Source organism: Malaya genurostris, chromosome 2 (genome assembly GCF_030247185.1).
Source record: "Malaya genurostris strain Urasoe2022 chromosome 2, Malgen_1.1, whole genome shotgun sequence".
Taxonomy (NCBI): domain Eukaryota; kingdom Metazoa; phylum Arthropoda; class Insecta; order Diptera; family Culicidae; genus Malaya; species Malaya genurostris.
Window position 1 is genome coordinate 345,931,324 of NC_080571.1, and position 18,081 is coordinate 345,949,404.

Consider the following 18,081-nt stretch of genomic DNA (forward strand, 5'->3'; position numbering starts at 1 on the left):
TATAACAATGGACGAAACATGGCTCCATCACTTCACTCCGGAGTCCAATCGACAGTCAGCTGAGTGGACTGCACGCGATGAACCGAACCCAAAGCGTGGAAAGACTCAACAATCGGCCGGTAAGGTTATGGCGTCTGTATTTTGTGTTTCGCATGGTATAATTTTCATCGACTACCTTGAAAAGGGAAAAACCATCAACAATGACTATTATATAGTGTTATTAGAGCGTTTGAAGGACGAAATTTAAAAAAAAAACGGCCTCATTTGAAGAAGAAAAAAGTTTTGTTTCATCAAGACAATGCACCGTGTCACAAGTCGATGAAAACCATGCTGAAATTGAACGAATTGGGCTTCGAATTGCTCCCTCATCCACCGTATTCTCCAGATTTGGCCCCAGTGACTTTTTCCTGTTCTCAGACCTCAAGAGAATGCTCGCTGGTACAAAATTTAGAAGCAATGAAGAGGTAATCGCTGAAACTGAGGCCTATTTTGAGGCAAAGGACAAATCGTACTACAAAAATGGTATCGAAAAGTTGGAAGATCGCTATAATCGCTGTATCGTCTCTGATGGCAATTATGTTGAATAATAAAAACGAATTTTGGCAAAAAAATGTGTGTTTCTATTAAACGATACGAACTTTTCAGCCGTTATATCTATTGAATACACTAAAAAGCTAGTAGACAGCATCCCTCGTCGTTTGAAGGCAGTTTATGATAGTAAAGGATATCATACTAAATACTAAAATCTCAATTAAAATATTTTCCCAATGATTCCGTTCGTTGTACGAATATAAATTTGAATAATTTTTCAACAAAAATTCAGTGCACATTTGATTGTTATCAAATAAACCATGTTTAAAACAATATCTTACATTTATCTAGTTATCCGAATGCTGTGCAAACTATTTGACACAACTTTCTGTTGTTAAAAAATGTTTATACTATAGCAATTTGATTACAAAGTTATACACGAAAGGTGTACGAATATGAGTTTGTACCACTGTATCCAGAACGCTTCACTCAAATCTCGGAGTGTGTTGCAAACATTTGTTCGAGATGGCGCGAAATTCGTCAAAATACATGAAAAAATGGTTTGAGCTGATCCAACATGTTGGTCTAGTTAGTTGATGATGACCATACAAATTTGCTTGGCTATTCCAAAATCGGAAATAGTTGTCAACAATAAATTCGTATCAATTTTTCATACTAACGATTATGAGAAAGGTATCATTGCACCACTAGATGGATTGAAACAGGTTTTCAATAAAAGATTCACACACACACATAATTACTTGAGCAATTTTTTATCGTACCACCCATTCTGATTACGAACTCGCCCGTTGAGGATTTAAAAATTAATCAGCCTACTGAGAAAAAATATGATTTACGTTGTCTGGGAACTTAAAAAGTAGGCACCAGCCTACTTAGTAAGAGGTTCTAGATTCTATTTTAGATATAAGAATGAATCAAACAAAAAGAACTTATAATTTATCATTTTCTATGTCTTTAAGAATAATTAAGATGCGTTTAGTCTGGTTTGAATGTAAGTTTGCGTAAAACGGAAGAATGCATGGTTGTTCGTAACCTTTAATACTCTATGAGATTCGGAAAATTTAGCGCCATTCTATTTTTACTCGGAAAGGTAATAAACCCTCAGCTGCTTCGCAATAGTTGAAATGTTAATTTCGCGAGATTTTTGATGTTGTTGAAATAGACTTAATGGCGGGGATCTTCAGGAACGATCACCATTATATGCAACAAGAAATAATAATCCATTCGTTTCAAGTAGGCTTTGGTCTTCACATTTAGTACTGCATAGAACAAGGCGAGGAGAGAATTAAAAAAAAAATTTCGTAGCTTTTCCCGCATTAATCATATCTGCACAGACGGTCCGAAGAAATTACAACACTTAACAACACTAAACGAAAGCGGATTCCTGCACTGTTCAGCTGCATCCTCGTTCAATACGTACCATTTTTTTCTTTTGTTTTCGTAGTTTGTGGAACAATTTTCCCTTCAGCTTGCCAATTCAAAGGTCACCCAGTGCAGTCCGCAGGGACACTGTTAGAAATGGATGTCTTCACACGTTTATGCCTCAATCGACTGTTTGACGGTGGCACTTCTTGTCCTTGTAGCACCCACCAAACCACCGAACCACCCACTTTTTCACCAGCGCCGAAAGCACCTGCAGCAACAGCAGCAGCAGCAGTAACACAAATAACCGAACGGATGATGATCTTTGCACCACACAACAACCTTTGCAGCTGACAATGTTGGCTAGTTAGACGATCTCTCCATCGATTTATGCCTGTCAACCGGTCGACTATCCGCAGGGAAATGAACAGAACTGGTTTTCACTTAATTATAAAATATTTTCTTTGCACTGTGGAGATTTTCCACGAATTGAAGATTAGTTTGTTGGCAGCGAAGTCGGAAAAGCGAAGCACACACACCAGCGGAGTGGTAAGTTTTCTGTCAGTTGTTCACCAGCAGCTCTAACAACTGCTGCTTCTGTTTTTCTACACTTCTGCTGGTGGTGCTGCTGCTGCTGTTGCTGTTGTTGCTATTGTTGCTTCTACTGCTGTGGGGCCGCCTGCTATGAATAAATCAGGAGCATGCGCAATCGAATGCGTCTTCCGTCCGTTTGTCGTCAACAGCACTATCAGCACCAGTACCAGCTACAGACGCAGCACCATTCGTTCGTTCGTTCGTTCGTTCCTTGCCTTGCCTTGCCATTAGGCACGCTCATCCATCCAACCATTCATCCATCCATCCATCCATTCCTGCATTCTAGCTTCGACCATCGTCGGCCCTTTTGGTGTTTTAGCGGTAATAGGAGAACTTAGCTAGGGTTGTTTCCCGATGCAGTGGATTGCGTCTCAATTTAAAATTGACGTAACCACAAATCCAGATGTCGTTTTCGTTGATAGATATCGTTGCTAAAGTTTCCCCTGTTCCATCATCAAAGTTGCCCTAACATCAAATGTCGTCATGGGCTACAAGGATACCGGTCAAAACAACCACACAACATTAGGTGCCAGTGTGATTGATGACTGGAACGGCTATCGTTAATCATCTGTACTATTCGAACATCCCTACGGCACTAATCTGCTATACAGCGATGCCAGATAGTAGTAGTGTCATTTCCGTAGATTGGCATTTTTCTCGGAAGCTCTCACGGTGAAAAGCTTTTTTTGCTCGCCAGACAAAACTAGTTTCCGTAGTTCTCCGTTGATTAATTGTAATTTCCGTAGATTTCCGTAGAAAAAAATCAAATTTCCGTAGATTTTGTCTACGGATCCGTAGATCCGTAGAAAATGTTCGAATCCGTAGATCTACGGAGATTTCCGTAGATCTGACATCGCTGCTGCTATAGCAGAAAGGAAAAATCGCCGATTCATGTGCGATCGCTAGCAGCAGCAGCAGCAGCAAAGGTGGCGTGGCGACGCGGCTTCAGAAACGACGACTACGACGACGACAACAACAACGGCATCGAACGAACGACTGTGGTGTGTATGCATCGTAGTAGGCATCTTATTACCACCGCTCGACCGGACCGGCCAAAACGGACAAAACAGAGTCTGCTCTGCCATGGCGGCAGCAATGCAAGGACTTGCTGTTAGTGAGCTCATAGCCTGCCCTTCGCATGTGTTGAGACTGGGTGTCTAGCGGTATGATACATGGATAGATGGAAACAGGATGGTTAGTGCAGGGTAGGATGGTACAAAATGCGCTAGTGCAAAATGAAGATAATTTGTCTGGTTAGTGCTGGTGTCAATTGTACTGTATTTGCATGTTCATTCTAAACAAAGCAATGGAGGACCATGGAAAAACAATGCTCCATACTTGCTTCAATTAATTAATTGGGCACAATTTTCTGTGTAAACGGTGGTTGTGTTGGTATTCTTCGGCTACACTGCTACACCGTGTTATCGGCTAACGATTCATTTCGGTGCTGCGGTTGTTTGATGTTGATACTTTCCGAGCGAAGATAAAGCCAGAAACACAACACGATCGAGCCGAACCGGTGCAACATTTGTTTATTACATTCTCAGTGGGCGATGAACTACTGATAGGAAAGTCTGGTGCAAAGTCAACTGAAAGGCTGTTGCAAGTCAAAATTATTCGTGCCAGTCTTTGTGGTATAACATCACACGGATGATACGACTGATTGATAAAGGGTTCGATTCCAGATCCAAATGGAGAGAGATTATGTTAACATGCCGTAATACGAATTTATGAAGCCATACCTGCATCTCAAATCTTGTTCGTAATTCAATAGAAGCAATAACCTTACCAATCTTTCCTTTAGGCTCCAATCGATTTTTGCTTTGAAAGCAATATTTGTCCTTTTGTTATAAAATTTACCACTATTCATAGACGGAGGAATATGAATATGATCACAATTTTCAGAAATAGTTATAGACTTTTGCTTTCGGAATTTCTTTCTGGTTAGACTGGCTCTGGTATTTTTCGTAACTCATTCTGGTTTTGTTCGGAGCTTTGTCTGGTTATACTTTTTAATAAACCTTTTGATACTTTTCTCCAATCTTTTTCGAACTGTTGAATGGTTTCGGCTGCCGAGACATGTTTCCTAAGATGTGTTTTCGTTAATGCCCAAAAATCCCCAATTGATCGAAGTTGTGGGCAATTTGGTGGATTCATGTCTTTTGGGACGAAAGTGACATTTTTGGTAGTATACAACTCTACCGTTGATTTCGAGTAGTGGCAAGAAGCAAGATCTAGCCAGAAGACAACAGGATCCTTGTGGCTTCGAATCATGGGTAGAAGTCGTTTTTGTAAACATTCCTTGATGTATATTTCGCTGTTCATTGAAGCAGTGGTGATGAAGGGTTTCGAAATCTTACCGCAGCTACAAATTGCTTGCCATACCATAGCTTTCTTACCAAATTTTTCGACTTCAATCGATGTTTCGGACTGGTTTAACACTTGCCCTTCTCGCACCGTATAATAGTGTGGTTCCGGCAAGGATTTGTAATCAAGTTTCACGTAGGTTTCGTCGTCCATGATTATGCAGTTCAAATTTCCAGCAAGAATCGTATTGTACAGCTTTCGAACCCTCGGCCTGATCGATGCTTCTTGTTTCGGACTACATTCTTGTTGCTTCTGCTTATTATAGGTTCGAAGATTCAAACGTTCTTTAGTACGATGAACATTTGACTTCGAAGTGCCCACTTTTTTGGCCACATCCCGAACTGAAACCTCCTTCTTTTGCTCGAACGCCTTCAGTATACGTTTATCCAACTGAGGGTTAGCAGGACCTTTTTTTCGACCCATTTTCGGTTTATCCTCAAAGGTTATCCTCACTGAACTTCCTGATTGCATTTCGCACGGCTTTTGTCGTTAATACGACTTACTTTACTATGGGGTGCCTTTTCAAAATTTACCCTCTGAGAGAGTGATAAGTTTTGTCGTGAATACGACTTGCTTTACTATGGGGCGCCTTTTCAAAATTAGCCATATGGAAGAATGGGCAGAACTTAATCGTGAATATCTCGACTTGTATTAATGGTAGCAACATAATTATTTCACCATTTCATCAAAAATATGATCAGGAATTCAGGATAATATTTTGAACAGTGTGCGATAACCACAAACAACTCAAAAATTAAGTTTTCTTAAAATTTGAAAACAACGCGAAAAACACCTTACTTTCGCTTGGGTTTTTCGCGCAAGGACGACGATTTTGAGGTAGTCAGGCACATATCTTCAACTGAATGCGTATAAAAGGGGAACCGTGGTCGAAAATCGATCATTTCTTTTCGTGCGTTCGATGGAAGCAGACGTCGTGGGAGTGGAATCATCAACCAGCAGCGACGGAGCAAATTGAGTTCCTCAATTTGGTCCTTGTGAATCCCTACAGCATATTGATAATTTCTTTCAATAATTTATGCAAATCCGAAATGAAATAATCGACAATAAAATTCTGTATGCGGCTATTTTTATAGCCGTTAGGACCGCCCATTAGTGAAAAAGCTACAAACGAAATCACATAAAAGGAAATCTCTTAACAAAAATTCAATCAGTTTGGATTCAATCGCCACTGCGAGCAGATGTGTTTTGTGTCGTCTGCACGCTTTCGACAAGAGCGATTACGTCACAGCTGCCAGTCATTAGCAGTGGGAAAAAACAACGGTGGAGAGCATTGCACAATATCAGCCGTTCTAATGGCTCTAAAAGTTTTCTAAAGAACTATTAGGATTTGTTGTTCGCAAATCGTAGGGAAATATCCTCAGTTTACTGCAAATCAAGAACAGTTTGCTTAGATTTGTTCACTTTTCGCTGTGTGAAATTCACAGTAATCGAGATCAAGTGAAGCCTTTTTTTGCGAAAAATGTTCCAGAGTTTAATGTCGTAGATAATTACGCAATTTGACTCTTCTGAATGCTGGAAACGAATCCCTACAGCATATTGATAGTTTCTTTCAATAAAATATGCAAATCCGAAATGAAATAATCGACATTAAAATTCTGTATGCGGCTATTTTTATAGCCGTTAGGACCGCCCATTAGTGAAAAAGCTACAAACGAAATTAGGTAGAAACAAGCCTCTCAACAAAACTTGAATCAGTTTGGATTGTATCGCCACTGCGAGCAGATGTGTTTTGTGTCGTCTGCACGCTTTCGACAAGAGCGATTACGTCACAGCTGCCAGTCATTAGCATTGGGAAAAAAACAACGGTGGACAGCATTACACAATATCAGCCGTTCTAATGGCTCTAAAAGTTTTCTAAAGAACTATTAGGATTTGTTGTTTGCAAATCGTAGGGAAATATCCTCAGTTTACTGTAAATCAAGAATAGTTTGCTTAGATTTGTGCACTTTTTGCTGTGTGAAATTCACAGTAATCGAGATCAAGTGAAGCTTTCTTTGTTTTTGCGAAAAATGTGAAAAAGGGGAATGCGTGCATAATTCATACAATTGATATTCGGAAGTGTTAAGGAACATGTCAGTTGTTTTCGTATTCACGACATCCAGTTATGTCTCTGACATTACCCACCCGCCTTTTTTTGATCGTGAATATCTCTTGTTGTATCTAACGAATCAACATAATTCTTGCGACATGCCATCGGAAATATGATCACAATTTTATGATAGAATTTTCAGTTGTGTAACATAATCTCAAACTTTTCTTAAATGTTTGGTATAAACGAGTGTCAAAGAGGATAATTCATAAGGCGCGTTTGCCTTGCTCGTATTTTTAAAGCTCATAGCTCAGTGATCTGTGAAAGGATTTATATAATCTAACTACCAATAGAATCGAAATTTTTCAACTTAAACGTGTATAGCAAAAGCATTGAAGTATTTCAATAGTACACTATTGAAAAACCTGTCTCATTTGACCCATGTCAACACCAGCCAATCAGAACGCGTTCTGAGGAAGAAAACAAAATATCTGCTGATGTACAACAAATCGTTCGAGAAAAATGTTCAGAAAAGTGTTAAATATCGTAGTGAGTTCCTCAATTTGGTCCTTCTGAATGCTAGAAACAAATCCCTATAGCATATTGATATTTTCTTTCAATAAATTATGCAAATCCGAAATGAAATAATCGACATTAAAATTCTGTATGCGGCTATTTTTATAGCCGTTAGGACCGCCCATTAGTGAAAAAGCTACAAACGAAATCACGTAAAAAGAAAACTCATAACAAAAATTGGATCAGTTTGGATTCTATCGCCAATGCGAGCAGATGTATTTTGTGTCGTTTTCAAAGCTAGTTTCGCTTCCGACAAGAGCCATTAAGTCACAGCTGCCAGTTATTTGCATTGATGAAAAAACAACGTTGGAGAACATTACACAAAATCAGCCGTTCTAATGGCTTGAAAGTTTTCTAAAGAACTATTAGGATTTGTTGTTTGCAAATCGTAGGGAAATATCCTCAGTTTACTGTAAATCAAGAATAGTTTGCTTAGATTTGTGCACTTTTTGCTGTGTGAAATTCACAGTAATCGAGATCAAGTGAAGCTTTCTTTGTTTTTGCGAAAAATGTGAAAAAGGGGAATGCGTGCATAATTCATACAATTGATATTCGGAAGTGTTAAGGAACATGTCAGTTGTTTTCGTATTCACGACATCCAGTTATGTCTCTGACATTACCCACCCGCCTTTTTTTGATCGTGAATATCTCTTGTTGTATCTAACGAATCAACATAATTCTTGCGACATGCCATCGGAAATATGATCACAATTTTATGATAGAATTTTCAGTTGTGTAACATAATCTCAAACTTTTCTTAAATGTTTGGTATAAACGAGTGTCAAAGAGGATAATTCATAAGGCGCGTTTGCCTTGCTCGTATTTTTAAAGCTCATAGCTCAGTGATCTGTGAAAGGATTTATATAATCTAACTACCAATAGAATCGAAATTTTTCAACTTAAACGTGTATAGCAAAAGCATTGAAGTATTTCAATAGTACACTATTGAAAAACCTGTCTCATTTGACCCATGTCAACACCAGCCAATCAGAACGCGTTCTGAGGAAGAAAACAAAATATCTGCTGATGTACAACAAATCGTTCGAGAAAAATGTTCAGAAAAGTGTTAAATATCGTAGTGAGTTCCTCAATTTGGTCCTTCTGAATGCTAGAAACAAATCCCTATAGCATATTGATATTTTCTTTCAATAAATTATGCAAATCCGAAATGAAATAATCGACATTAAAATTCTGTATGCGGCTATTTTTATAGCCGTTAGGACCGCCCATTAGTGAAAAAGCTACAAACGAAATCACGTAAAAAGAAAACTCATAACAAAAATTGGATCAGTTTGGATTCTATCGCCAATGCGAGCAGATGTATTTTGTGTCGTTTTCAAAGCTAGTTTCGCTTCCGACAAGAGCCATTAAGTCACAGCTGCCAGTTATTTGCATTGATGAAAAAACAACGTTGGAGAACATTACACAAAATCAGCCGTTCTAATGGCTTGAAAGTTTTCTAAAGAACTATTAGGATTTGTTGTTCGCAAATCGAAGGTAAATATTCTCAGTTTAGTGCAAACCTAGAACTGTTTGGTTAGATTTGTGCACTTTTCGCTGTGTGAAATTCACAGTAATCGAGATCAAGTGAAGCTTTCTTTGGTTTTGCGAAAAATGTAAAAAAGGGGAATGCTTGCATAATTCATACAATTGATGTTCGGAAGTGTTAAGGAACATGTCAGTTGTTTTCGTATTCACGACATCCAATTATATCTCTGACATTACCCACCCGCCTTTTTCCCTTACTCCTTTCATTTTCGCTATCTTTCTCAGTGACAGTCCGCGTTCTGTGCACCATTTGCACACAATTTTTCGACGTTGTTCTGCTGAAAGTCCACGCATTTCGAAACAAACTAATGAAAACGAATAAACAACTGCACAAGTGGTTAGAGAAGAGTGTAAACAACAGGACGCAGCCATAAAAATTGACAGCTTTTGAGCCATTGCGAAATGGCAGCGGTTTTTGGTTGCGTCCATACTTTCTGGGAAAGGCTGTCCCAGTCAAACGGTATCAAATCAATTGATATCTATACACATATCGAATGCAGTCCTACGTCAATCTCGCGATTATGACTCTGGCATTACCTAGTCCTAGTTCTTTAGACAAACATCTTTTCTTCAAAAAATTGCAATATTTGATTCGATTGTTTACTTTTAGTTTCCTTGACAATGGAACTTCATTACGTTACAGAGTTGCGAATATCTTGGAATAGAAAGTTTGTTTGAGAAGCAAAATATAAAAATTTCATTTTGAATTCTTGCAAATGAATGAATTTCACAAGGAAGAAAATATATAAGTGTTATAAATCAAAAAGCGGTTGAAACGACAGTACACGATTATACTTTATTCAAAACATCTTTGGGCACACTGTCGAAACAACTGGGTTATTGTTACAAATACTAAAACACTACATAATTGATCGTAGTTCTCGTCGCGTTTGTTTACTTATCAAAATTGTAAAAAAAATCAAACCTCAAATTTGCATTTTCGAACATTTTTCATGGAAACTTTTAGTAGTGGATTTATGAACAACAATCGTTTGAAGTCTTGTGAAGTATAGGGAGTGTATTGGAAATAAGCTACCTACATGCATTTGTGTTGTACGCATGTATTTGTGATGGTTTTTTAAGCTCAGATTACAGCATGCTGTGCATTTGGCTGTCAGCATTCGTTTGTTTACTTGTTTGTGCGTTTGAAATTCTGCGTTTTAAAAATGTCACGTATTGAAATTAAGATTCTGGACACATAGCTAAGTGAGAAGGGTATTACGATGCGAAAATTGGCGAAGTGGTTTGGAATTCATCATTCCAGTGTTAAAACCATCAATAATTAGTTTGAGGAACACTATTCTTCGGATGGGCTACCAGGAAGAGGCAGAAACCCCGGTTCTTCCAACCCGAAACTGGACCAGAAAGTGGTATCTCTAATCATGAAGAACAAATCAATGTCAATACGTAATTTGACCAAAAAAGCAGGAACGAGTGTCGGAATGATCCAGCGTATCAAGAGGCGAAATCACCTGAACACCTACAAGAAGCAGAAAATCTCTAAACAAAGTGTAGAACAGAATAAGCGAGGGCTCGGAAATTGTATTCGCGTCTTTTGCAGTGTCGGGATGCATGCGTTTTGATGGACGATGAGACTTACGTGAAGGAGGACTAAATAACCCTTCCAGGTCCACAATACTTTACTGTCGTCGTTGGGGAGGATGTGAGCGATGCGGGCAGGTCGATTCAAGTGTAGAAATTCGGTCGAAAGGTACTGGTATGGCAAGCAATATGTTCCTGTGGTTTAAAGTCAACAATTTTTTACATTACCGGAACTATAAATGCAGAACTCTATCGATCTGGGTGTCTCCAGAATAGATTGCTGCCTTTATATAAGAAGCATAGTACACCTCCACTGTTTTGGCTGTATTTGGCGTCGGCTCACTATGGCAAAACCAAATACAAATTATAATACGGAATACTTCTACAAATTTTCGGGGACACGTTTTACGACTAGAAGTACACTATCAAAGGTACACTATCTGGGTGACAATGTACTTTGATCAAATGTTGATGAAACTGGTACCATTGAAAACCGTTATCCTACTTAACCATAGAAACAGGTTTTGCTGTTAAGGATTTTATCAAAGTAACATGAAATATTATCAAATAGAATCTACAAAACGAAACATTAACTACTAATTGTGGAAGCAAATACAAGTAATTATTTTGAATTTGGTGGAAGCTAGCTTTGTCTATCCATACCTTAACTTAATCTGCGTCTAGGAAAGTGAGCTGGATATGTAATATTTTTTTTCAGAACGGCCCACCCCAGCCATGTTCAAATTCAAGCTACAATATCCACAACTACGGACGTGTAATATCGAATATTTATTGGAAAATAATGTTTTATTAACTTCCGATCAATGAGTGTTGTAAAGCGCATTATGCACGAACGCAATATCAAATTGGAATTCGTTTTAGAAAGGAAATATTGCTTCGTTTAGCAAGTTTCGATTTCCGGAGTTAAAATACTTTTTGGTCAGCATTCGTGAAGAATTTAGTTAGGATTGGTAATTAGATTAATCATGAAGAGGCTAAGCATTCATTATCCAATAACTAAATGTGGTAAGAGGGTATAGTCTTCCTTCTTATAAGCAAAGTTTCAATGTTATTCTAACATTGTGTGGCCTGAACTATAAAGATTCAGACAAACATTAATCCTTGATAAAGTCTAGTTTATGGAGTAATTTAAATTAAATATTTCTTCTAGAACTGTTAATTGGTGTCTGAAAAAACGGAAGGATTTATAAATTATTAATACTGCGGACAGAGAACTCGGTGGAAGCTGGAGATATTATATTCTGTTGTACCTATCGAAAGTGTAGACAAGATTTCGGCCAAACTTCGTATTATCGACCTAGCATTGTTTTCGGGCTTTTAAAACGAAGAAAAATGGTTAACAATTTCTTAACATTTTAATAAAAAAAATATCCATTTTACTGGAGGCCCTCAAAACTAAACATCTTTCGTTGGCTTGAATCTGGACGATTGTTTATATGAAAATAACAAAGTTAGTATAGCCATAGTAACAATAATGTTGCCAGTTGAGAACATTTTCGGGAATTTTCACTTGTCAAGGATTAATGTAGGAATAGGCTAGGCTAACTTTTTCATTCCGCGAACCAAACATTGGTGATCTGTTTGTATGGGACCTAGGGGTATTATTATTTGTATTTGGCAAAATCACCCTCAATTGGCTTGCGGAAAAGCGTATAACTTTCGTTGAGAAAAATATCAATCCATCAAATTGCCCTCAGCTTCGACCCATCGAACGTTACTGGGCAATCGTGACGAGGGTCTTCAAGAAGACTGATAACGCAGCTGGGAACACTTGTCCTGAACTTGATGAAGTTCGAAAATTCGTGAAGGAATAACTTAAATTTCATCCGGTTTTCATTATGCTGCAGTTTAACCTCGTACAATGAAGGATAATTTTAAAATTGAATAAAATATCGTTTTTCATCATAATTTAAAAGAAAAATTTGTGGATAGCTTATTTTCGATACACTCCTTAATTACACCAGAGAAATATCAAAACGTGTTGAAATAATCGCTGGTAGCGTAGGTGAAAAAAAGTATTAAAATATTTTTGCACAAATTTAGCGTTAGAGATAATGTTTTCTTGAAAACTCTGTTCTAAACAATAAATGAGCATGTTACGCAATTGCAGTGGCAATTGGATGAAAAATCTTCGAGACTCGTGTAAAGATAATTGTGTTTTAATTAGTGTTGTTGAGTAAGAAGGACAAAGAAAGGTATGCTGTAGCTAGTTGCTTGTAATTTTATTGGAATATTTACACATAAAATGTTTTAGTTTTATCTTACACGAAAACACATGAAAAATTGAAGAATTATTTTTTACTGTGCATATTGTTTCTTCTAATAAAGACTGTCCCAGAAAGTATGGACGCAACCAAAAACCGCTGCCATTCCGCAATGGTTATGAATCTGTCAATTTGTATGGCTGCGTCCTGTTGTTTACAATCTTCTCTAACCACTTGTGCAGTTGTTTATTCGTTTTCATTAGTTTGTTCCGAAATGCGTAGGCTTTCAGCAGAATAACGTCGAAAAATTGTGTACAAATGATGCACAGAACGCGGACTGTCACTGAGAAAGATAGCAAAAATCTGAACAAAAAGTGTTCGTGAGCGATTTACCGCCAATTACCATAAATATAGCGACCCCTCGATAGTCATAAAAATAATCTTCTTGAGCAACACTGTTTAAGGTGCTACGAATCAGTTACCAAGGACCGCTATAATAAATAAACAAACCATTTGAGAAAATTGTGAAACTGTGTTATAAATTTAAGGTTTGTTACAACGTTCTTTTTCGATTTGTGCCGACCACAATGACCAAATCTGGCACTAGAAGGATATACTGTCAACAAACCCGGAAGTTTGTACCAGTCTTCACGAAACGAAAATGAGACTTCATTGTTAAATTGTATCCGACACTCTTCACATTCGACTACTTCAACAGGTTCTAGCCTTTTCTGTTTGAGACACAGATAATCAAATTATTTGAAGGAGACCTGTTTTCATAGGTGACTTTCGATGTGCACTTAAAACCTATAATTTCGATCAGATCTAATATCATAAAAAAAATAATTCCCGTGCTTTGCGAGTGTCTTTTAAATTCATCACAGTATACACGCACTTTGCGAAGACCTCAAATCTTTGAGAGTAGAAGTAGTGGAGTTTCCAGGAGGACTGAACGATTTGGAAAAAGTGGCGAATTGAAATGGTTTTATTTTAGAAAGTCATTAGAAAAGAACAAATATGTTTTCGATACTAAATTCTGATAATCGGGCTGATAAAAAGATTCAAACTGATGAATTAAATGACTGAAAAAAATTTAACAGAAGAGCAAAAGAAGGAGGTTTCAGTTCGGGATGTGGCCAAAAAAGGGAGCACTTCGAAGTCAAATGTTCTTCGTGCTAAAGAACGTTTGAATCTTCGAACCTATAAGAAGCAGAAACAACCAAAACGTAGTCCGAAACAAAAAGCATCGATCAGGCCGAGGGTTCGGAAGCTGTACAATACGATTATTGCTAGAAATTTGAACTGCATAATCATGGACGACGACACCTACGTGAAACTCGATTACAAATCCTTGCCGGGACCACAATATTATACGGTGCGAGAAGGGCAAGTGTCCGAGACATCTATTGAAGTCGAAAAATTTGGTAAGAAAGCTATGGTCTGGCAAGCAATTTGTAGCTGCGGTAAGATTTCGAAACCCTTCTTCTCCACTGCTTCAATGAACAGCGAAATATACATCAAAGAATGTTTACAAAAACGACTTCTACCCATGATTCGAAGCCACAAGGGTCCTGTTGTCTTCTGGCTAGATCTTGCTTCTTGCCACTACTCGAAATCAACGGTAGAATTGTATACTACCAAAAATGTCACTTCTGTCCCAAAAGACATGAGTCCACCAAATTGCCCACAACTTCGACCAATTGAGGAATTTTGGGCATTAATGAAGGCACATCTTAGGAAACATGTCTCGGTAGCCGAAACCATTCAACAGTTCGAAAAAGATTGGAAAAAAGTGTCAAAACTTGTCGCAAGATGTCTGTACGGAATTTAATGAGGAACGTTCGCAAGAAGGTTCGCCAGCTAGTCTACAATGGCTAAGTAGCAAATGTTGAGAAAAATATTCTGATGTAGTAGTCTGATATTATCAGTATATCGAAAAAAATTTGAATATCTAACACTTTTGAATTATTTACAGCGAAATCAAAGTGCGTCCATACTTTCAGGGACAGTCTTTAATCTGATGAAGAGGACCATAAAATCAAATTAAGCCTTCAATGCTATTGAATTTAAGTCCTTACTCACTTGACATCATTTTACCTTTTTTATATATATAAAAAATAGGTATAGAATTCGCTCAAACTTTCGAAAAATTTTCCGAGGCAAATGTCCGTGTGTCTGTATGTGTGTTGTCAACTAAGAGGTCGAGATCTCAGAGAAGGCTGGACCGATTTTGATCAAACTAGTCGCAAATGAAAGGTCTCCCCGTCACCCAAAACGCTATTGAATGGTTTTGAGATAGGATGTTTACTTTTTGAGTTATACGGAGTTTTATGTCAAAATTTTCAGTTTTTTGACAGTATCTGTCACAATTGACCTTGAAAACAGAATATGTTTTTAGACTTAGATTCCGCACGGTAATAGCTATCCAACAAGCCATAGTTTGTTAAAATCCGTCCATTTTTAACGGAGATATCAATATTTTTGTCTTAACGACTTTTCCCCTTTCCAGCAGTAGAAGTTTTGAGCACTGTATGACAAAGAAATGCTTGGGAGCAACGGAAAACACGATTTTTATACTGTGACATACAATTTTTTCTAAGTGTCCAAAAGACTGTGTACAGCATCCTTTTTCATGACAATTTGCCTTGGACCGATTTTAGCACGGTTCGTTTTTGGCAACATAATCGTTCGAATATGGCATTTATAAACCAGATGATATCAGCATTTTCGAGTTGAAAGTAATTCCATAATTATATTGATTTAAACTACTTACAGCAATAAAACCTGGAAGAACATAACTTCCATATACCATACGACTCAGCTCGTCGAGATCAGCAAATGCGTGAGTGAAAAAAAATTTCACTAAATTTTTCGGAGATGGCTAAACCGTTTTCTACAAACTCAGATTCATATGAAAAGTCGTGTGCTTCCAAACAAGGTTCCTGAATTATGTTTGGCTCCGACCTCTGGTTCCGGAACTACAGGATGATACATGAAACGAAATTAAAACTGTGTAACTCATTTTCCTCGTAGATGGCTGAACCGATCTAAGATTCAAATGAGAGGTCTTAAAATCCTATAAAAATTAGTCAGATCCAATTTCTGGTTTAGGAGATACAGGGTGATTAGTATAAAAATGTCAATTTCACATAAACTAATCAGGTTTATCGGGTTTGCAAATTTGGATAGTCGATTACCAAATAAATTTATTTCAGTTTAAGCGGAATTCTTTTTTGGATTCGGAATGTACCTCCAAATTTTAATTCGCACTACAATTTCTTAAAGATGTCTACACACTCCTCAGGTGAATTTAACTGATTTCGGCTACACCGATTTTAGAAGTTCGGTTCCAGTATCGAATCGTTTCTTAAAGCTTAATCATTTTTTCAAAAAGGCCAAATCGAAATTCAAAAAAAAAATTTCAAATTAAAGGACTAAAGGTCCCATACAAAATTAGTGAATTTTATCCGATTCTGGAATTACAGATGATGAATTTTTAAAATTCATACCGATATAGAAGATGTAAATTGTTTGGCGTATTAATTTATGGCCATTCGAATCATTTTGGGTTATGCTAGTTCCTGAATACCAGCTCTGGAAGTACCATAAATAATGACGAAAAACTCTAAAGTGGAACTTACTTCGACATCTCATGGAATGTTCAATCGAAATTACAGGGTAATGAGTGATTAAAATCTCAATTTGCCGTTTAAAACGACGATAATTAAAATAATGACATGAGAACTAAAACACCTAGGAATATCCATGCAAAAAATCACATGCGGATTGATAAAAAAAGGTATCATCTCACTGCTAGGTGGATTAATCACGTTTTTCGCTATAAATTTCGGGTTTTGTCACCAACATTGCTATCTTGGCTGTTGGTATTGAGGCAAACGCTTGGTTTTTTAACGGAATTTAGGACGTTTTAGTTGCGAGTGAGTCATGTTCCTATTGTAACTCATTTTTTAGGCAGTGAATTTTACTCTATAGATTTGAACCTATCGGAAATGTTCATATTTCCATGGACCTGTTTGAATTACAATACAACTTTAACGAAGAGATTTTAAATCGATCAACAAAGAGACGCCTAACATCAAAGAATAACAAGAAGATAATAATGGCAACCGGTGCACCTGCGTCTAAATAAATAGTTTGCGTCAGATAAAGAAGCGTTTTAAAAAGCAAAACTGCTAGACAGTTTTGCACACACGACAAATACCATATCCATGAACTTCCCCTTATGGCTACGACCCTGACCAAGAATATTCTCGCCGCTCAACGCCGACTTTGCCGTTCAATTGCCATTTTGACGTTTTGATCTTGCCTATTTGTTATAGTGTACCTTCGTCGTCACTTGATCGCTTGCATTTCCCGCGCCTTCGTTCTCGCCCGGCACTGCACACTCCATCCCTCCTCGTCCTCCTCTCGATAAGCGTTCCGACAGTGCACTTCTCTTGACGAGCAACGGCAGCAGGCAGCTAGTTGCTGACCTAAGCAGAGTGTGTTTGGATTTTCTTGCAATTGCAGTCTGGTCTGTCTATGGCAAGTAAGGTATAAATGGTGAACACTCGGAGCTCGGTCTCGGTCCCACAACAAGGGCAGCAGAGAGATATTGCCATTTTTGCACCTTTCAAGCTCCGATAGAACGAACGTCGGCGTATCACAAATATAGGAACAGTTCGACCAAAGAACTCTCAGTTCGGTCTCTCACACTTGCGGTATCTTTCTTCTAAGAGCGAAGTGTATTTTCGTTGAATGTGATGATCATTTTTTTTATATATATCAGAACTATGTCAAGGAGTTCTTTGCGTCTGAGATGGTAAAGACAACTGAAATGTGATTAGTCTCTAGCACTGCTAAACACTAAACAACCGAGCGATCATTTTTCTCACCACGCTTAGCTGAGTAGTATGGTTTAGTCACTCTCCGAAAGAACGACTGAGAGATTATCGTTCACACCGGCAGTCAGCAGCAACTCGACGGCAGAACGTGATCCATAATAGATTAATTCAATGAATAAAAGAAGAAAAGCCAGTGGGTCATGGTAGAAAAAAGTAGTAAATCGACTAATACGATTCGGTGTAGGTACCCTGAAGCCGGTACTCAGTGGGTCGTGCGAGCGTCCATTCGTGCACTGATGGCCGGCTGGCTTGGTCAGAGATCATGGGTTGATAGCAGCGAGCGGAGGCTGCCGATAGCTAAAAATGTTTGATGCGTCACGTGACACGATCGCTGGTGAGCGTTTGGATTAGAGCGTGCGGC

At 38.0% G+C, this 18,081-nt stretch overlaps 1 protein-coding gene across 3 annotated transcripts in view; it reads right to left on the reverse strand.

Annotated features, from left to right (window-relative positions):
- LOC131431972 (uncharacterized) overlaps nt 1-18,081 on the reverse strand; it is an 85,043-nt gene that overhangs the window by 39,709 nt on the left and 27,253 nt on the right. Inside the window, exon 1 of one of the 3 annotated variants that reach the window (XM_058597970.1) lies at nt 1,973-2,679. The exons of the other annotated variants lie outside the window; for them this stretch is intronic. The gene's annotated coding sequence lies outside the window, so the exon portion shown is untranslated. Of the gene's footprint in view, nt 1-1,972; nt 2,680-18,081 lie in introns of those variants that run through there. 3 annotated transcript variants of the gene reach the window in all.